Below are 20319 nucleotides of genomic sequence, written 5' to 3'. Positions count from 1 at the left end.
GGACGCCTACCACAGCATGGCGTGCCAAGCGGTGCCATGTCCACACCCTGGATCCGAACCGGCAAACCTTGGGCCACCAAGAAGCAGAACGTGCGAACTTAACCACTGCGCCACCAGGCTGCTCCCCTCCTTCAGTGAATTCTGAAGCTTTCTAGAAGTGGTCCATATTTTTCCTGCTCCTATTATAGTTTGAATTATGAATATCTGAGCTCTCCCTTTGCCTGCCTCTTCTCTCTGTGTTTTCACAAATCTATATTCTCCTTCCTCCCTCTAAAGTGTACATATTATACATATATTGGGCCCCCTTCAAGAGCAGTTTGCTTCAAGACCATGAACATTCATTATGTATTCAACCCAAAGATTTTAAATTCTTTATAGCTAACATCTATATAGGCATTTAAAGGCCAAAATTTTAATTTTCTCAGCAGGTCCAGACATCATAAAATGGTATGCACAGTATACACACAACTAATATACCAGGGGGAAAATGCTATAATGCCTGGATAAATAATACAATTAATTAAAATATATTTTAATATATATAACATATAATGAAAAGTAACAATTTAATAACCAGAATATAAACGTTTGAATAAAAGATTATTGGCATAATAATACTTTACTTTATTTGTATCGTGACTTAACTATTACACAATGCTTTGACCACAAACTGGTCTTACAATTAGTAGAGTCTGGTTGTGGACTTCTGGATTGGTGCCAATATGAGGAAAGATGGACTTTAGGTTATGCTGTGTGTAGTCTAGGTAATTTGATGAAGAAAGTTCAAAATGCATATCATATTTGTAATTGAGGCAGTCTGACCAACTAATGAATCTATGTAAAGGGTTAGGAAGAGATGAAGTACCCCAAGTCGAGAAATCAAAGACATTGCACAGAGCTCATTAAGTGCAAAATGCATGACCTGATGACATTCTGTATCTCAGGAGTGATATAACCAACATATAATTAAAAAGAGGGAGAGAGAGAGAGAGAGAGAGGAGAGAAAGTAAGTCTTAGAAGTCATCCTTGGCATTTATTTCCTTATACTCAATATAGTAAGTGTAAGTCCTATAGATTCAATCTCCTAAACAGCTCTTAGCTATATCTTTTAAAAAAGTAAATTCTACTGCCACGATCCTCATTTGTGTTATCAGCATCTTTTGCCTGAATTGCCATAATAGCCTAATAACACATTCATATGCTAATGACTGCATAAAATATTTTCTCCACATAGCAACCACAGACTCTTCAAAATAGGAATTTGACCATGTTCTCTCTCTGATTTTCATTATTTTCTTAGTATGGCCTAAAATGTTCTTTCACCATGTGCTCTTATTAGCCGGCTCTCAGTCCCTCTTTTCACCCTGTGCACATGGTTTCCCCTTTGGTCAGACAACTATCCCGCTAACCTGTCATTGCTTTGACAAAGATGGCAGAGGATGCTAGTGACCACTATGTATTAATTCTCACCTCCCTCAACGAACAGGACTCTACTTTGTCGCATTTCTCAGAGTGAATTTGACATTTATCAGCCATCCTTGTAGCAATAAAATATGAGCAATAAAGTCTAATATAAAATATTGCAGAACTTCTAAGGAAGTCTCTTTAAAGTAAGGGAATATGTCTTCTTTCTCTTTTTCTGTTACTGAGTGGATGTTACTGTGATGGCTTGGTTCTGGCTACTATTTTGGACCATGTGGATAACATCTTCAACCTGAGGATATTAGAGGTCATAGAAAACCTTAGCACTACCAAACAAGCCCTGGACCAGCTACTTTCAGAGTTATTTTATTTGAGGGAGAAGCATACTTAAATCTCATTTAAGTTACTGTGAGAATATTGCTCATAGTTGAACCAAATTCTCAATGGTATACAATTTTTCATATCTTGGCCCAATGTCACTTGTTAATCCCCCAATTAGGCCAAATTTTTGTTAAATGTTCTTCTTTTCTTCAGAACTCTTACTTGTTTGTAACTATAGACACATTGATGTGATTATTTAATTAATATTCTCCTTCTCTACTTGGTTGCTTCACAAATTTACCTATTTTAATTCTCACAGTTAACTTGTTACTTGGGAAAATATTACAACTTTTAAGATATACAAACTGAGGCTCAGAGATGTTAATATCTCAAATGAAGGTTTTCTGACTCAAGTTCAGTGCTCGTTTTATTATTGCACAGCTGTCTGAACATAAAATATCAAGCATAATAAGGTGCAATGCATTCTTCCAGATGAAGAGGAAAAGACTCAATTAAACAAATTTATTAAACAAAAAGGGAAATCTTATATCTACAACTCTTTCAATTTAAATGTATCCCTACCCACAATGATATTTTTATAAATAACTCACATTAGGTTTACCAAACATATTCACAGTCTCCTTTTGTCTTGTTAGCAATTACTCAGAGATGAGTTAGTATAATTATCCTATTTTTTGTATAAGGAAACTGAATCTTAGTGATTTTCATTGATTTAACTGACATCACTTAGCCACAGTGGCAGAGCTAGAACTTTTATCCGAAGTTTCTGACACACTGCTTCCCACCATATCTGCCTTCTGCATATGAAGGATGTACGGATTTATATCTAACCACTTTTTTGCACTTCCTAGCATAAATTTATACAAACGTTATGGTTCTGGCTTTAAAATGAAATTTCATTAGTACTCAGCCACATGAACACTAATCTAGTCTCTGAAGTAACTTTCCATTGGTTCTGAATGAAATTCTCGTATTATTTATTCTCTAGGATTAAAATCCTAAAAGTATTCTAAAAATGTTAATGTAATTGATAAGGGACAATATATTGTTATTAGTGATCATTAATAATTTAATGGTAATGACAATAATAGTAATAATAAAACTTTAACTTGGAAACATCAAGTAAAATGGTTCTTAACAAAAGAAATCCATTGGAATCATATGAATAGCTTTTAAAAATATGTGTATTCTTGGAAGCCATCTCCAAAAGTTCTGATTCAGTAGGTTTGGGAAGAGTCTGGATAAGTTAAGTCTTTTTAAGAATCTCAGGTGACTTGTATGTCCCGTTTCTACTTCAGTAGAGTGAGGAATTCATCACCTAATAAATCAAAGAGAATAGGGACATAGAGCCAGTTAGTTTTGATGGGGAAAGGTGGTTAACACAAAACTGGAATATGGGCCACATGAAAATGGGGAATTGGCTGAGTAACCACTGAGGAAGAGGAACTAAATGATCAGATGAGAGAGTGCTAAAGACAGAAAGGATTTTAGAAAGGAATACAAGCAGTCTACAAGGCTAAATTAGAGAACCAAAACATTTTTTAGTAGAGAAAAACTTATACTTGTGTACACACAAATTTTGAACCAATGTCCATGTAAATGTTGCATACGATCTAGTATATTATGTTGCTAATTTATTATTAATATATCAACCATTGATCACATATGTATCTATGACATAAATTTTTAAATAAGGTTAAGGATGCAAATATAGAGTGCAAAACTCATGAAATGCAAGATAAAATTCCCCTAACGAAGCTAAATTAACTTGGATAGATGTGATACATTGGATTACAAGATAGGTGGGAAAAAAGTAATATATACAGTGTATGTGATGCAATCATGTTAATGATGATAATGAAAATCATAACTTCTGTAGGTCTTGACTTTCCTATTTTTAAAGTTGCAGCCTTAATATCATATTAGCATATTTTTCCATTTAATTTAGAAATGCATTTCTAAAGGTTGTAAATTGACATGACATTATTTCTTTTGCTTGATGGTAACACCATGACTTCATGATCACTGACCATTTAGCACTGAGAAAACAGGATTTTAAAAGGGATTCAAGTGTATATATGCACCTGCAAAACGCGAATTCGGCGGCTGCCAGGGGCCTGCAGCCTCATTTGGATTAAGGAATAAAATAAAATTGAATGCGCATCTCCTCAGCCTTACTTAATGGCTTATAAATCACTTGTAATAGAAAACAAATATGTTTCTTTTCTATTTTGCAATCTAGAATTATATACCTTTTTCACATTATTTTTCCCTCTCTGTCTCCCCTTTTCTCAATAAAGATATTCATTACACTTTTTTAGTATATTCTTTAAAACTGTAATGACCTAAAGCATGCCTGTCCAATTGGAATGTTAATTCCAAGACATAGTAATAAAACCGAGCACTAGAAGCAACCTTACAGGCCATCTAATACAACTTACATATTTATACATCAAGAAACCAAGCCCCTGCGAGGTAAAGTGATTAGTCCAAGGTCACACACCTTGCAGATTACAAAACCAGGAGTAGACCAACCTGTTATAACAGCCTGCTGCTACTTAGCGTATTTTGCTTTTCTCCATAGTCCATGGTTTATGTTTTAGATTTGCGTTTGCTTTTTTTCCTTAGTCAGCATTTCTTCGAAATGTCATCCACCCATCTCTAGGCAACAGACATTGGACAGCTATTGATAATCTCTCAACTCTCTCACTTGATTTTTCCTTTTTTAACAGTGCTGCAATTCTCTGAGTTATTCCCAAAGTGATTTTCTCTAATTATTGATCTTACAATTCCTCCCAATAAGAGAGTCTTATTTGCACTATAGTTTCAACATAAATATTTAGCCTTAAAGTTGTTTATCAGGTTTCTTGGTGCTTCCAAATCTTGATTTATTCAGCCTCTCCAAAATTGTCTTCATTCAGTAACTCTTTACTGAGCTCCAACTGTGTCTCATGTTTAGTGTTAGGCCATGGGGATACCAAGAATAAAACATGCTCTCTACTCTCCACAAGCTCGCAGTAGTTATCAGCTTGCCCTGTCATTCAGTTATTCAAATTCACCTTTGACATGTTTTTCCAAGATACAACATAAAGCAGGAATATGCTCACTCTCACCATAATAATAATGCCATCCTTCAGTCCATTAACCCTTGGTCTTGTCTCTTTATTAATCTTTTCTACCTTAGGAAAGCAGTGTATCTTCATAGTGTTTAAGAACAAAACTCCAGAACCAACCTGCTGAGTACACATGTAACTCTGCCTTTTCTATACGTTATCTGTGTGACCTTGGAAAATAGACTTAAGCTCCCTGGGTCTTAATTTCTTCATCTGCAAAATAGGAATGATATTAGAATCTACCTCATATGATTGTTGAGAGAATTAACTGAGTTAATATTCCAAAACAATTAGAATAATGTTTGGCATGTGATAAGTGCTATAAAAATGTTAGTGATTATTACTTGGAAAATAAGAAATAGTTTATCCCTTAATCCAAATACAAAAGATTCCCCTTTAATACTACTTTTTATTATGTTATGCAGCTTATCTTTCTGGAAAAATTAGGCAGTTACTTAACCTAAATATTTATATGATGTTTATTCAATTATTTGTACACCTGGACAAATTATATTCTTGTCTTTGCATATTATATTATCCCAGTTTTGTATATTATATTGTCATTGAAGTTAGGATTCTGTATAACATAATGGAGATGATGTTTTTACACTGTTAAAGTTATGAAAATTCAATCTAAATATAAAACTATTAATTTACTGATCTGTATGCAAAATATCTCTCTTCCTCTCCTTCTTTCTCTTCTCACTCCTTAGTACTGTCTTATCTTGGGCCATCACTGCTATTAGAGTGCCAATGCAGTAGTACCCAAACTTTTCTGACCCTTCCCCTGGTGGATCAAATACTTGAAAAGGTCTTTATTTTTCTTATTAATGGTACAAATATTTCACCAACATACTCTTTGTTCTTGTTCCTCTTTAGTTTCTTCCTTACATTTCTTAATGAGCTATCTCAAAGAAAGATTTTATATATATGCGTGTGTGTGTGCATGTATGGAAAAATATATTTACTAAATGCACACACACTATTTTTCATTTTACAGCTACCTATTTATAGCTTGCTCTGCCTCTCCAAGCCGTGACTATTAACAGGAATTCCAGGAGCTCTAGGACCTTTATAAGTACTAACATATGCATATTCAGAGACTGCTCTGGAGGCTAGCCATAGTATTGTCATATATAATTTTTCCAAAAGAGAAAATGTTTTCTAAAACAAGGACAAAGTACAAATATTCCGTGCTCTGATGTCAGCAGTCATGCTTTGTGTTGTTTGTGGAACCTGAGATAATACTCCATTCCTTAATCACTAGCCTCTAAAGAACAAAACTCTGAGGTATAAATGTATGGTTCACAAAGCTCTTGAATATTTGATCTTTGCATCAGTTGTGCCAGGAGGCACGGAAACTAACATCATGCGACGGGTGAAAGTGTGAGGCTCAGGGAGCTTCAGCTACTTCCACAAAGGTCCAAAGCTCATAAGCGCAAACCCTCAAATTGAAGCCAGGCCAACTTACTTAGAATTCAGGGCTGTGTTCACAAGAATTCAGTGTCACTGCGATTCCACATAGTGTTTAAAAATCTTTCAGATACTCTACCAAAGCTTTGATTTTTCTTCATCTTTTATTAATTGCTTGTTTTTCCTTAAGTTATAATAGTCAAAATATTTTCATGTATTTTATTCAAGTTCGCCTTTATGTTTGCTTGATTACTCACACCATTCTAGCTTTGTCTGTGATGTTTCAGGGAAACCATATATCATTTGTTTCATTTTCTTATCAAAAGTGGTTATGATTTAATCAGAATCTCCTGCCATGACTTATAGATTTAGTTCTTTAAAAAACACATACTTGGTAGGAACATATTTATAAAAATAAACTTTTGGATCAGATCTATTTTTCAAAAGTTTATGTTGTGGATATTACATATAGTTAATATTCAAGCCTCGCCTCATTATAATTATAGCAAAATACATTAGGATAGATTATATTGAATCGTACTCAAGAGTTATAGAGGAGCTACAGTGTATCTAGATATTTATAGAGCTGTTTGTTTAGCTTGTGTTAATTATAAAGTGAATAAACCCACAAGTTCTCTCACACCCCTGTGTCTCTCACAAAACCCCATCCCTGACTGTGCTTATGAGACAACGAATCACTATGAAGACAGTAACAGAAATTCTTCTTTTGGTTTTGCCTCATATGAGTTTTCCTGTTCCTGATTACAGAAGTAATTAACTCTCAAGTAACATAGTAACTAAAGTTTAATTTTAATAAAGTGGTAAGTTCTTTAGCTGTATTTATAGTTAAAATAGAAACAGACACAGGCTAGATCACGATAAGTGCTGGCCAAATTAGCCACTGAAACAACAGCAAACATTTGTGTACCTCTTACTTTTTTACACACTCACCTACGAATAAGCGAGCTATCTACATAATTTACATAACACAAAATATATCTGCTTATCTATATCTATTGATCTATCTTTTGCTTTTTAACACTCAATTGCGAGTCGATTTGTAGAAATTTTATCAAATCTAATAAAATATTTTTAGAAATAACTGAACCACAGAGAATATAAATCAATAGAATGTTAAAATTGAGGCAAAAATAACATAAAATATATTTTGCAAGCTTTAATTTTCTTTCCAATAATTAAGCTTACTCCTTAAATTTGAACTGGAACCTTCTGACAACCAAAACAAAAAGAACCAAATACCTGTCACATTCTTCACAGTTAATACAAAAGAAAGCATATTGCTCCTTCAGAGGCAGAAAGCTTTTCAAGCCATTAACTCTAAAGGAAACTTTTCATTTGGGTTTTACAAAAATGTGGTGGATGGTGGTTTCAATAACATCTCTGCAACATTTAAAAATGAGTTTTCTAAGACTGTTTCTTGTGGAATTTTTCAATGAAAACTTACAGAATTAAACCAAGACGCAACTCAATGAACTATGTTCTTCAAATAGAACGAGGGGCTGTATATCACCCTGACCACATATAAGGGCGCAAAAATCCAGAGCAAAAAACTAAACTGTGACCCCTGTAAATATGACTGGCATATCAAAACTTTTATGATGTCAACTTGGTAAGCTTAGGCCACTTTTTACTGTGCCATAGCAGTGAAAACTGGTGATTTTTTAAAATCAACGTATGATATACCATCAAAGAAAGTCTACAAGCGCCTCATATCTACAACTTCCTCTGGTATACATTGGTCATAGTTTTAGCTCAGTACCCGAACTGCTTTCCTAGGTTTGGCATCTTAAGAGAAAAACTCCCATTTTTACACTATGCTTATATAAGAGGACCAGGACATTATAGTTCAGGGAATTATTTTTTATTTGCCAGGTTAACTCAAGGAGTACAATTTTAAAATATCAAAATGAATGGGGTTGACTGTTCATAGATTAAACATTCAACATAAATTACTCATATCATAAAAATTTAAAGGTAGAGTATGCTAAATATTAATGATGACTTCTCAACCACCATCTCACCCCAGATGACGGATCTAACCATTTTTAGAAATTTCATTTCCATTTCCAGTGATATCTTCAGGGAGGGACATGTATCCAAATCTGGCAAATGTGAGGTTGAGGTTGGTATATTAGGAAGCTGCTGAGGAAAGTTGCCTCACTGCGAAGAGAGGTATCATTTCCATACGTAATCTTTTATTGACCTGAGAATGAAGCCAACACTGAGGATGGGAAACACTGAGTCAAAATGGAAATATGCAAAAGCCTTGGGTTCTGTAACATCGTCGACCCATGGAATTAAGCAACTGTGAGGTCTCTCCTCTCTCTGGCCTTCTTGTTATGTGAGGGAATTAATTTTTACTTTGAGTTTGGTTTTGCTGTTTATACTCAAAAATATCCTTACTGGTGCCAAAATAAGTGTTTGTTTTAAAATAGTGTCATCCTTTTCCTCACTCCTCTGGGAAATACAATAGTATATTTGTAGACTTCTAGAGTAAAACCAACTAATTAATAACCAAGTGTAACCATGACAATTAGTATGCCACCAAAATGCATGTAATGCTGAATTTTATCTTCTTGAAAAGTAATATTACTTAGTTCCACCTAATAATTATAATCTACTAATTTGTCTCTGAAACATTGCTTATTTAGTGAATTTAATGAATGAATCCTTTATTGTTTTCAGAATGATAAACAATGATAGCCTCTATAAAGCTTAACTTTCAACTGCATGTTAAGAATCCTTATTAATGGTTTAACAAGATGTGAAACAATCACGACTATCAGATTTACAACCCCATTAACTACTGATTGGTAGATAAATGCTAATTTGCATGCTGCAATAAATTTCATTCTAGTCCCAAAAACATTCATTAAACCACTGATATTAACTAAATCATAAGAATTTTTGTTAGGTGTTACTCTCCAACTTATAAAAGAAAGAAAAATATTTGAAAAAAATTAACTAGGCAAGATTATGCTGTATATGCCATGTCTGCACCCCAGAACAGAACCCACAAACCCCGAGCCGCCAAAGCAGAACGTGTGAACTTAACCGCTGCACCACCGGGCCGCCCCTGCAAACCATTTATTTTATGAGTGGAGTTAGATACTACAGATAGGCATCTTCAATTAAATGGAACAAACTAGTGCTACCTAAATCTAGTAGCATCTGCCTATGAGCTGTGCAACTTCAAACACGTTACTTTGAGGTTCATGTCTCTTTCTTTATACATAATGTCGGGCTTTTGAATATTCAGTAATGGATTATAGAAATCAAGTAGTGCACAGTAAAAATGTAATAAGTATTTGCTTTCTGTATTGGTTAGTAATTTCAGCAAATAAGAGGTCTATTTTAACACAAGACATGAAATCTAGAGAGAGATGATTTCAGGCTTTGATTCACCAAGAATGACCCAGAATTTTTCCATCAGCAGCATGCTAACATTTCATGCTTAGGTTTATTGCCTCATAGTTCCAAAATGACTGTTTGTAGTTTTAAACACCATGAGTTCATTTAAAAGCAGAAGAGGATGAAAGAACAAAGTTCATTTTCTACAAAGGCTCTCTTCTATTATCAATGAAAGAAAACATGTCTAGAAATCCTCAAGCTGACTGTCTCTCCTTGATGTTTTATTGGCTGGAACTGGGTGATAATGGGCTTCCCCAGCAGCACAGAAACCAGGGAAAACAAGTACTATTCAAAACAGAACAGGATAGCTATCATTGGTTTAGACCAAACACAGCAAATCCCCAGGGCAGAATACATTTGCTTTCTAGAGAAAAAAAAAAAAATGTGAGGTTCTGTTCACCAAGGAAGGGAGTTTGGGGCTGGGGAAGCAATAAGAACATAAGCAAAACAAGCACAGAAAAAAAGAGATTAATTCTGAACAGAGGTTAGGCAAAGCTATCATAGACAGTGACACTTGACATTGGCTACTTGCTGGAGAGGGATGGGGGAGACAGCAGTCTCAACACTGGCAAAAGTGTGATTGAATCTTATAGCAATCTAACATTAGCTGGTCTCTTCTTCCAAACTCTTCCAGAGTTCGATCCATTCTTTGCCACCTAGAATGGTGTTAACTTTCTAAGTTAGGTCATTTTACCCAGTGTCTGTATAATTTTAGAATTATTTGTGTCCAGATAATAGAAACCTGGGAAAAAAATGATTTAGCAAACTACAGTTTTATTTTTGTCACATAACTAAGAATTTTAGAATATATCAGTCCAGGGCTGTTATGATAGTTCCATGATGACATCAGAAAGGCGGTCTCGTTTTAGTATTCTACTCTACCATTCGGAAACAGTGATGTGACTCTCCATATTAACAATGCGGCTGCAGAAGATCCAACCATAACTAGGAAGGACCAAGGGACAAGCCATCCCTGTAAGCCCCCCTTAAAGCGCCTCCTGTAAGCACAATCCAGTGACTTCTGCTTTTATCTTATTGGCCAGAACTGTGTCATTTTACCATCCTTGGACGGAAAGAAGGTGGAGACATGTCATCCCTTAAATGTGCTGCTCTGAAAAAGATCGAGGCTCTATTCTTAAGGAAGAAACAGTAACTGAGTATTGAGTATGCAATTAGTAGTGTCTGCCACACAGCCTCAAAAATATTCAATGATGTGCCCCATTGCTTACAGATTTAGAAAGAAAAAAAGCTTTTAAATATTCCTGTGTATAGTTTCCAAGACTGCTATAATCACATCCCTTAATTAACTTTATAGTAATTAACACTCAACAAATATTAACTGAATTCATGGTAGTTGTCAATCAGTAGACTATTCTAGACCCCAATGAAGTAAGAGGAGTATGGTGGGGTTTCTCTCCTAAAGGCGCTCCTTCCTAGTCCACCTTCCCGATAGCTAGTGTGTCAGCCAGAGACTTTTCTCTAAACTCTTTCTTTCCCATGTATGAATCTGGTAAACTAATAACACCTGCTTCCCAGTAGCTTGACCATTAAAATGCTACTGGTCTTGCAGGAAACCAGTTCAAATTCCACCTCTTCCAATCACTCCTTCCATGATCTACCTTCATCCTTCTGTGCTCTTTCAGCACATGGTATATAATTCTTTCTGCCTTTTAAAAACTTATTTTGCCTTCAAATTAGTTGTTTATGTGTCTTGTGTCCCTCACTGTATTTTGAGCTCCTTAGCTCAAATTCAGTATCTTATTCATCTCTGTATCTTTGCCAGTGCTTCAGAGTAAGTGCTTCATACATACTTGTAGATAGTTTTTTTAAATCTATAGTTACCTTCTGTCATCACTAGATGGCAAATCTGCACTGCTGGCACGTGAGACTAATTAAATTTACTCCCCTTTGGGTGTTGAGAAATTAGTTGCTATAAATGATGGTTAGCAGTTCAGTATAGAAATAAAGTGAAATATATGTCATACTAGACACTCCTAGTGATATGTCTAGATGAGGTTTAGTGTCAAAATTGGAGACTGTTACAAACATGGCAGAAGTGTAATACAATCCCTAGACTTGCCTGGATGATGGAAAGGAGGTATTATCATACTTCCACCTCAGACACAGTTGATATCGTTTACACACTATCTATGGTCATTGCATACACATCAAAAAGCAAAGCAAAGCATTGCACGCCCTTAAAGAAATGTTTTCCCACATGTTGTTATAAAGGTATAAGCAACGAGCTAAGTTGAGTTACATATTTCCCAAATTATCAACTTTCCAAGCTCGGCATACAAAAGTAAAATGACTGGCTTACATAATTTTTCTTTCTTAAACTAGCCAAATGATGTCAATGTCCTTTATGAAAGACTGGCAGAGAATATGCACAGCTCAACATCAGAAAAATCAAGAAATGTTCCCATAAGATAATTTTAATGTTATATTTGTGTGCACCCTCTCAATAAAGTTTAAATCTCATGAAGGCAGAACTAGTCCTGTTTTGTTCACCTGTGCTCCCTGGGTCCAAGACAGAACCTGACTTGAAATGGGAGGTTAATACATATTACCACAGATCCAGTAATTATAAAACAAGAGACTTTCTAACAATTAATCAAATTTTTTTCTTCATTCAATTACTTTATAGACCAGACCTCATTAAACTATTAAAGATCCTCAAATGACTAGCAACGAAAAAATTATTGAGGCAAAATTGGCATTTTCCTTATACTTTACTTATCAATGTGATTAAATTTACTAGTTAAAATAAATTTATTATTATGCCTTATGCCATAAAATTTGGAAAATTAATGAAAACTTCACTTTAAAAATTGGCTTTCAGATATTGCTTCTTTTGAGTTGTATTAAATCACTATACAATGAATACTGCATTAGATCTTAAAAACTACATTGTTTGTCCCTTTTGAATCTGATGAAATGCATAATAAATAATAATGTTATTGTATTACAAAAGTAGATATAGATAGATATTAGCAACATGTCTAACTTTAATTCTAGTTCTTCAGTAAACATGCATGTTAAAAATTAACCCTACATAGCACTAAAGTAAAAGAGAATCTCACTTTAGATTATCCAAAGTAATATTCAAAAAATTAATGCTACCTCTATGTTCAGCCAAGTGAAATTGGAGTAACGAGACCAAATTTTGTCAAGCAATATTATTTTTACAGTTTCAATAATCAATATGTTTATAATTCATAAAGAGTATAAATAGCCCAGAAGCTCTATATTTACTGGAGTTCTTTTTATAAAAGCTGATTATCCAAATGCATGGATTCTTTGACATAAATCTTCACGACATAAAGAATTACACATGATGTACTGTCACAAGAGATTTATTTGATAGCATTTCTAATAGTTCTACAGAGGAGAATTTCATTATTTGCAAAGCTTTTAAATTTTAATTTCATTTAATTATCTATTTAACAAAATCACATTCTTAGCAAATTATTTCATCTTAAAGTTAAGGGCGAGAATTTTTTCAACTATTTCCCAAAGACAGTATAAGATTATAATTGCATAACTGCAGAAAAATTCTTCCTAAGGCATGTAAAGTTTATTTCATTTTGTAATTTTAATAGTGTTTCTAATACTGTGGTTTCCCTTGATATACATTAAAAAGTCATTAATCAGTCAAATATTTAAGGCAAATCAAAATTTATTTCAATTAATGAAATAGACATCTCAGAGCCATTTTTCTAAAGTAGAAATAATAAGAAATAAAATAAATGGCAATAACAAAAATAGAAAACAGAGGTAAGCAAACCAAGAATAACTATATGCGAAAGGAGGCTAGGGAAGTTCTCAGTTGAAGACCATGAGGGAGAGAGCTGTGGATGCCCAGGCCAAGAACATTTAAGGGAGATGAAGCACATTTGCACAGACCCTTAGGTTACTGGCCTGACCTGCAGGAAGATCGCTTACCAAGTTTAGAAGACTAGAGTGGAACAGGTTTAGGAGTGGAATATCAAGAGCTCGGCTGGTACATGTTAGATTTGAAAGATCAAACAAGACATCTAAATGGAGAGCTCAGGTAGGGAGGTGAATAGAATATATGACTCTGAAGTTCATGCCCACATTTTTTTTTTCTTTAAAGTTACTTCAATTACTTGCCTAATCATTGTCTAGATATGTCTATTTGATCAAGCAGAGTAAAACAGTAATTAGGATAACAGGTAGTGAGTTAAATACAGAGACAGTTTTCCCTAACTTCCCCATGTATGGTTGATTTCCACTGCCTTATGTTCCTACTATACCCTGTGGAAACCTCTGTTTTGGCCTATGTCACCCAGTTTCCTAATAATTTTTATATCAGTCTCCTCTGCTATGTAAGAATTTTGAAGCCAGAGACTTTTGGTTTTCGTTTTTGTTTTAGTTTGCATCCTTTATGTCTGGAACAAAATCTAGCAGGGAGCAGTTCAGTCTGTTGAGCTGAACTGGAATAATACTCAAGCCAATCACATTGTAAACATAGTGTGTGATACGTATAAAGGTAAATGATGCAGAGATATGAAAGCTGTTTTAATTCTTTTAAGGAGTGTCAAAATTTGTTGTACAGGGGCTGGTCCCATGGCCGAGTGGTTAGGTTTGCGCGCTCTGCTGCAGGCGGCCCAGTGTTTCTTTGGTTCGAATCCTGGGCACGGACATGGCACTGCTCATCAAACCACGCTGAGGCAGCGTCCCACATGCCACAACTAGAAGGACCCACAACGAAGAAAATACAACTATGTACTGGGGGGCTTTGGGGAGAAAAAGGAAAAAAATAAAATCTCTAAAAATTTGTTGTACAAATGCACGGATATACACCAAATATGTAAAAATATTTCCTTAGATATGGCTGGCTGACCATATGCTTGACTTGATAGACTTTCTAATATTACTAATGACTCCTTAAGCCTTCCCCAAGACGTTAGTTAACCTCTCTGAAAATCAGTTATATTTTAATATAAATAATATTACATGTGATGACTTGGCAATCCAGATATGTCACAGTGAATACTAGTCTATACTGGGAAAAAATATGGTAATCTGAGACGATTATTTTTAATTTTTATATTCTAAGATGTATTCATCCCAATTTTCAGAATAGGTATATTTAAATCAAAATATTATTTTTTAAAATCTACTAGGACACATTTGCATTCATTCTAATATATGGTATTAACATACAATTAGATATCATTATTTTTGCTCTGCTGTATACCAAAAATGTAGCTCAAAAAGATAAAGATAGTTAAATGCAGGAATCTACTCTAATAAATTTGTCGTGGGGATATTAAAAGCAATCAAATGTCTAATATATATATTATATACATATATTTATAAATATATTTTTCATAAATTTAGAAGTATATATATATATATGTACACACTTATATTTAGAAGTTTTACTTAAAAGAGCAATATTGACAAAGTAAAAATCATCCTTAAAAAGGCCAGGATGATGATGGACCTAGTTTGAGGAAAAGGTTAATAAGTGTCAAAAAAAATTAGGGGATGAAATGCTAATTTTAATATTTGTAGTCTGCCAGGCACTTTCATTTTAGGACACATGGGCAGTTAATTTTGTAGAAAAAGTCCTAGACATTGAATTTCCAGGCAAAGTGCATGCATGCTTAAAATTTTGATAGTGTTATAGAATACTCCAAAAAGGCTTTATTAACTCACACTCTCAGTGGTAGAGCATAAGAATGCCAGTCTGTGTACATCCTGCTTCAAATGAACTGCTATTAATCTTTTATTTTTTGCCAATCTGATGGTGAAAAGTATCTCGTTTTAATTAGTATTTTCTGATTTACTCATAGGTTTTAAAAGATCCAAAGATTAATCAGCCAGCCTTACTTCTTTTTCTGTAAAATACTCATTTATGTCTCGTCCATTTCAATCGGTTTATAAGCTTTTTCTTACTGTATTTTAGGAAAGTTTATATTATTAATGGCATTTCTTTTCTTGCAATGAATATTTCCAGTCTGTCACTTGTCATTCATAATAAAGAAGTATTTCACTTTTATGTAATCAAATCTTTCTTTTTCATGATCTGGTATCCATTCTTTTTTTTTTTTTCTTTTTCTTGCTAAGATCATAAACATTTGTCTTCATTTTCTTCTTTAAAAATCCCAGATTTTTTTTTCCTGGCTTTTACTTGTTAATCTTGATGTAAATTATTTTCCAGCTGGGCGTACTGTTGTGTTTATCTCTCATCCTTCCTTTTTCTTTGTCCATATGAATAGCCAGTTCTCCCAATACTATTTGATAACTAGACCATATTTTCCTCACTGATTTAAAATGGCACTTTATTTGTAAACAATTTTCATTCACGTACAAATGTGTCAGTGTCTTGACTCTTCAATTAATGTACTTCTCTGTTCTTGAACATTATTTTCAACATTATGACTTCAGAGGACAGGTGGTCCCCACACTGCCTGCTACCAACGTGGAGAGATTTCCCTTACTACATTTTTTTAGTTAAATGATATCAACCCTGCAACAATTCAATTTATTATCGTGGTATATTAACTGTAAGGCATTGCATAAAGCACAAAATTGCTGCTAGCATTTCTGTCCACAAATCACTATGTAATTAACATAGAAAAGATCAGTGACCAGTCACAGCACTTCTTTCAAATTCTGTCAGTGTTTGTCACTGCACACTTGTTATTTAGTTCATACACAGATAGCAAAGTAGTTGTCTTGCCTCCTTGTATCCCACAAGACGTTTTATGAAAATAATTAATTGAAAGAGGGAATTGGCCAACAAAATGAAAGTGCAGCAAAGAAATTAAAAGTGATAATGCTAGAAGTGAAACCGGATGTGTCTAGATTTGAAAATGGCGACAGTAAAGCAAAGATAAGATCAGACTTAGTCCCGAATGAAGCTATGGTATAAATCATGCTGAAAAATCTCTGATGAATACGAAAAACAGAAAGTTTATAATTACAGGTTCTCTTCATAAATGTCTTCTCTTTTTCTCCTCAATCATTAAACATTTATTCAGCAAATATTTCTGACCAACTATTATGTGCCAGATATCGTTCAAGATATTGAAAATGCAGATGTAAGTAACAAAAAGTCCCTGACTCATGGAATGCATTATTTAGCAAATTCTTAAATATCTAGGCAAAAAACTTAGATATATCCCTATCTCACAGTATATGTCCAAGTAAATTATAAATGGAATATAGTGTTAAATATAAAAATACAGGAAATGAACAGGAAAAATATAAGTAAATAATAAATTCTGAGTTGAGAAACCTAATTATAAAAGCAAAGGGAGACACCACTGTTAAAAAATAGTTAGATTTTAAAATGTAAAGATTGACATAATTTTTATACTAAAAATAACATTTAAAAGTCAATTTGTAAAAAAATAAATGCTGTAACAATAAATGTCTTCATGAAGACCTCTTTCCTTCAGTTTTTATGATATAAACAGAGATAGTGTGAATAATAAATGCTGTAAAAATATTAATTATAGACAAAGTAAAAAAAAGTGATGTATGTGCAGGCTTATTATTACTATTATGTATATCTTAGATTATATAGAAAAAGGAAGTATATTTATTTACAAGAGTAAAGCTAGAATCATTAGAACATTAAAGCTCAGCTGTCTTTGTTGCCCCACTATCAATATTCTCACTTTTAAAAAAAATCGTTACTACTTCTCTAAAAAGAAGGAACTTAATTCCAGGTTTTACCTTGTAGATGTTGCCTTGAAACTGAAGTTTAGTTAGTTCATAAAATTATACTATACAATTTCGTCTCAGTTATTATGGCAATGATCATCATATATTCCATATTATAATTCAAAATAATTATGTTTTGTCATCTCTCCCTTGAAATGTATTTTTTTATTCCTCTCGTGAATAATCATTCCTGCACAGCAAGATAACAATGTACTCTTTGAAAATATCCAAAATATATTTTTGGTAAAAAATATCACAATGTTATCCATCATGCTCACTCAAAATTTGAAAGGACTTTTATTATTACGGCAAATTGAAGATGAGAGGAATGTGGGTACTAATTAAACTACCTAATTGCCACACAGATACCTTTAAGAGTGTAAGTTGGTCTAATAAAACGTAATTCTCTCTTTTCTCTCTCTCTCAGTTTTTCTCTCTCTCTCTGTCTCTCAACACACACACACACACACACACACACACACACAGAGCATGCATAACCTATATTCCTAGGGTATTGAAAAAAGGAGATTTTGAAAGGACATTTCTTAAACCAGGATTTGAATTCTTTTAGCAAAATATCAAACCAGTGATACCCTCTGGAATTGCCATTATCAACTACTTATTTGATAAAATTTGAAAAGCAATGTCTTTTGCTTCTCAAATATTTTTGCCTTTTAACTCTGATCCCTGTTTATAAGGGAAAAATAAAAACATCCTTTTAACCCTTGTTATAAAAGCTTCATTTTTTTCTACTATTTATCTCTCCAGCAGAGTTATTTAGATTCTCACATCAGTAAGGAAACTTTAGTGCCTTAACTAAAGACCTGTCAAAATAAAGGGGGTTTTTTGAGTTCATAATAGTTTACATCATTGTGAAATTTCAGCTGTGCATTATTTCTTGTCTGTCACCACATAGGTGCTCCCCTTCACCTCCTGTGCCCAACCCCCACTCCCCTTCTCCTGGTAACCGCTGAACTGTTTTCTTTGTCCATGTACTTGTTTATATTCAACATATGGGTGAAATCATCTGGTCTTTGTCTTTCTCAGTCTGGCTTATTTTGTTTAGCATAATTCCCTCCAAGTCCATCCATGTTGTTGCAAACAGAATGATTTTGCCTCTTTTCCTGGCTGTGTAGTATTCCATTGTATATATATACCACATCTTCTTTATCCAATCATTGGTTGATGGGCACTTGGATTGTTTCCATTGGCTATTGTGAACAGTGCTGCCTTGAACATAGGGTTGCATATGTTACTTTGGATTGTTGATTTCAAATTCTTTGGATAAATACCCAGTAGTGGGACAGCTGGGTCATATGGTAGTTCTATTTTTAGTATTTGGAGGAATCTCCATACCGTTTTCCATAGTGGCTGCACCAGTTTGCATTCCCACCAGCAGTATAGGAGGGTTCCCTTCTCTCCACACCCTCTCCAGCATTTGTTATTTTTAGTCTTAGTGATTACAGCAATTTTAACAAGCATAAGGTAGTATCTTAGTGTAATTTTGATTTGCCTTTCCCTGATGATTAGTGATGTTGAACATCTTTTCAGATGTTTATTGGCCATCTGTATATCTTCTTTGGAAAGATGTCTGTTCAGATCCTCTGCCCATTTTTTGATCAGGCCATTTGTTTCTTTGTTTTTCAGTTATGTAAGTTCCTTATATAGTATAGAGATTAACCCCTTATCGGATACACAATTTGCAAAAATTTTCTCCCAATTGGTGGGTTGTCTTTTGATCCTAGTTTCCTTTGCCTTGCAGAAGCTCTTTAGTCTCATGAACTCCCACTTGTTTATTTTTTCGTTTGTTTCCCTTGTCTGAGAAGACACGTTATTTGAAAAGATCCTTTCAAGTTCCATGTCAAAGAGTGTACTACCTATATTATCTTCGAGGAGTTTTATGGTTTCAGGACTTATCTTCAAGATCTTAATCCATCTTGAGTTTATTTTTGTGTATGGTGTGAGATATGGTCTACTTTCATTCTTTTGCATGTGGCTGTCCAGTTTTCCCAACACCATTTATTGAAGAGACTGTGTTTTCTCCATTGTACATTCCTGGCACCTTTGTCCAATTTGTTTCTTTTACAAAAACAACTAATTCTAGCATACAATTTCAGAAACAAAATTATAAAAATAAAGCATATGTATTTTTGCATCTGAATTCTTTTTCAGATTTTAATTTTCTGAAAACTTTCTTTTGCCATAATAACATCACCAAATGGACTTCATTTACATTTTAATTACTTCACTATAATTAACATATCAGAATTATAAATATATCAGAAAATGTTATTTCAACTTCCTCTGCCTTTAAAAATGATCTCCCTTTCAGTAGTTAATAGGCCACTAATTATATGTCACCTTAATCATCATGCTTACATGAGAGAAAAAGAGATTTTATGTTATGATTTAGCTGTGTCGTGCTCTATTCCAAACTACTGAAAGATACCTTAATAACAAAATAGTCTAAGACTTACAGTCAGAAAGCAAGCACAATGTCATGTTGTATGTAAAAACTGTGTACAGCATTTCACATATGACAAAATAATATTCTATTTTTATTTTATCAGTTTATAGTCCTTAACACATCCTTTAAGAAGAAAAATATATCATTTCCCATCAATGTTCTCTCATTGTAAATACATAGAGATATGTTCTAGAGAATAACTAATACCAGGACATAAAGTACTTTTTTCTTTCTCATTTTTCCCTGAAAATGTTCCTTGCCCAAGAATGGGTATTGGTGTAATAATGTTTCTGTTTAGCTCCCTACTTTAAAAATTGTTATAAATGTTCATTGTAATTATAGCCTCTATTTCCTCCTTAGCTAATTAGTCTATCATTTGACTGCTATACATAGGATACTTTGTCTACCATGTGGTAGAGTCAATTT

General features: G+C 33.8%; 1 protein-coding gene across 2 annotated transcripts in view; it reads right to left on the bottom strand.

Annotated features, from left to right (window-relative positions):
* The window catches only part of CNTN5 (contactin 5), a 1137031-nt gene that overhangs the window by 1001910 nt on the left and 114802 nt on the right, over positions 1 to 20319 (bottom strand). The window lies entirely within an intron of this gene.

Source organism: Equus caballus, chromosome 7 (genome assembly GCF_041296265.1).
Source record: "Equus caballus isolate H_3958 breed thoroughbred chromosome 7, TB-T2T, whole genome shotgun sequence".
Lineage (NCBI taxonomy): Eukaryota > Metazoa > Chordata > Mammalia > Perissodactyla > Equidae > Equus > Equus caballus.
Note: the sequence above shows the minus strand (reverse complement) of the source record. Positions and strands in the feature narration are given on the sequence as shown.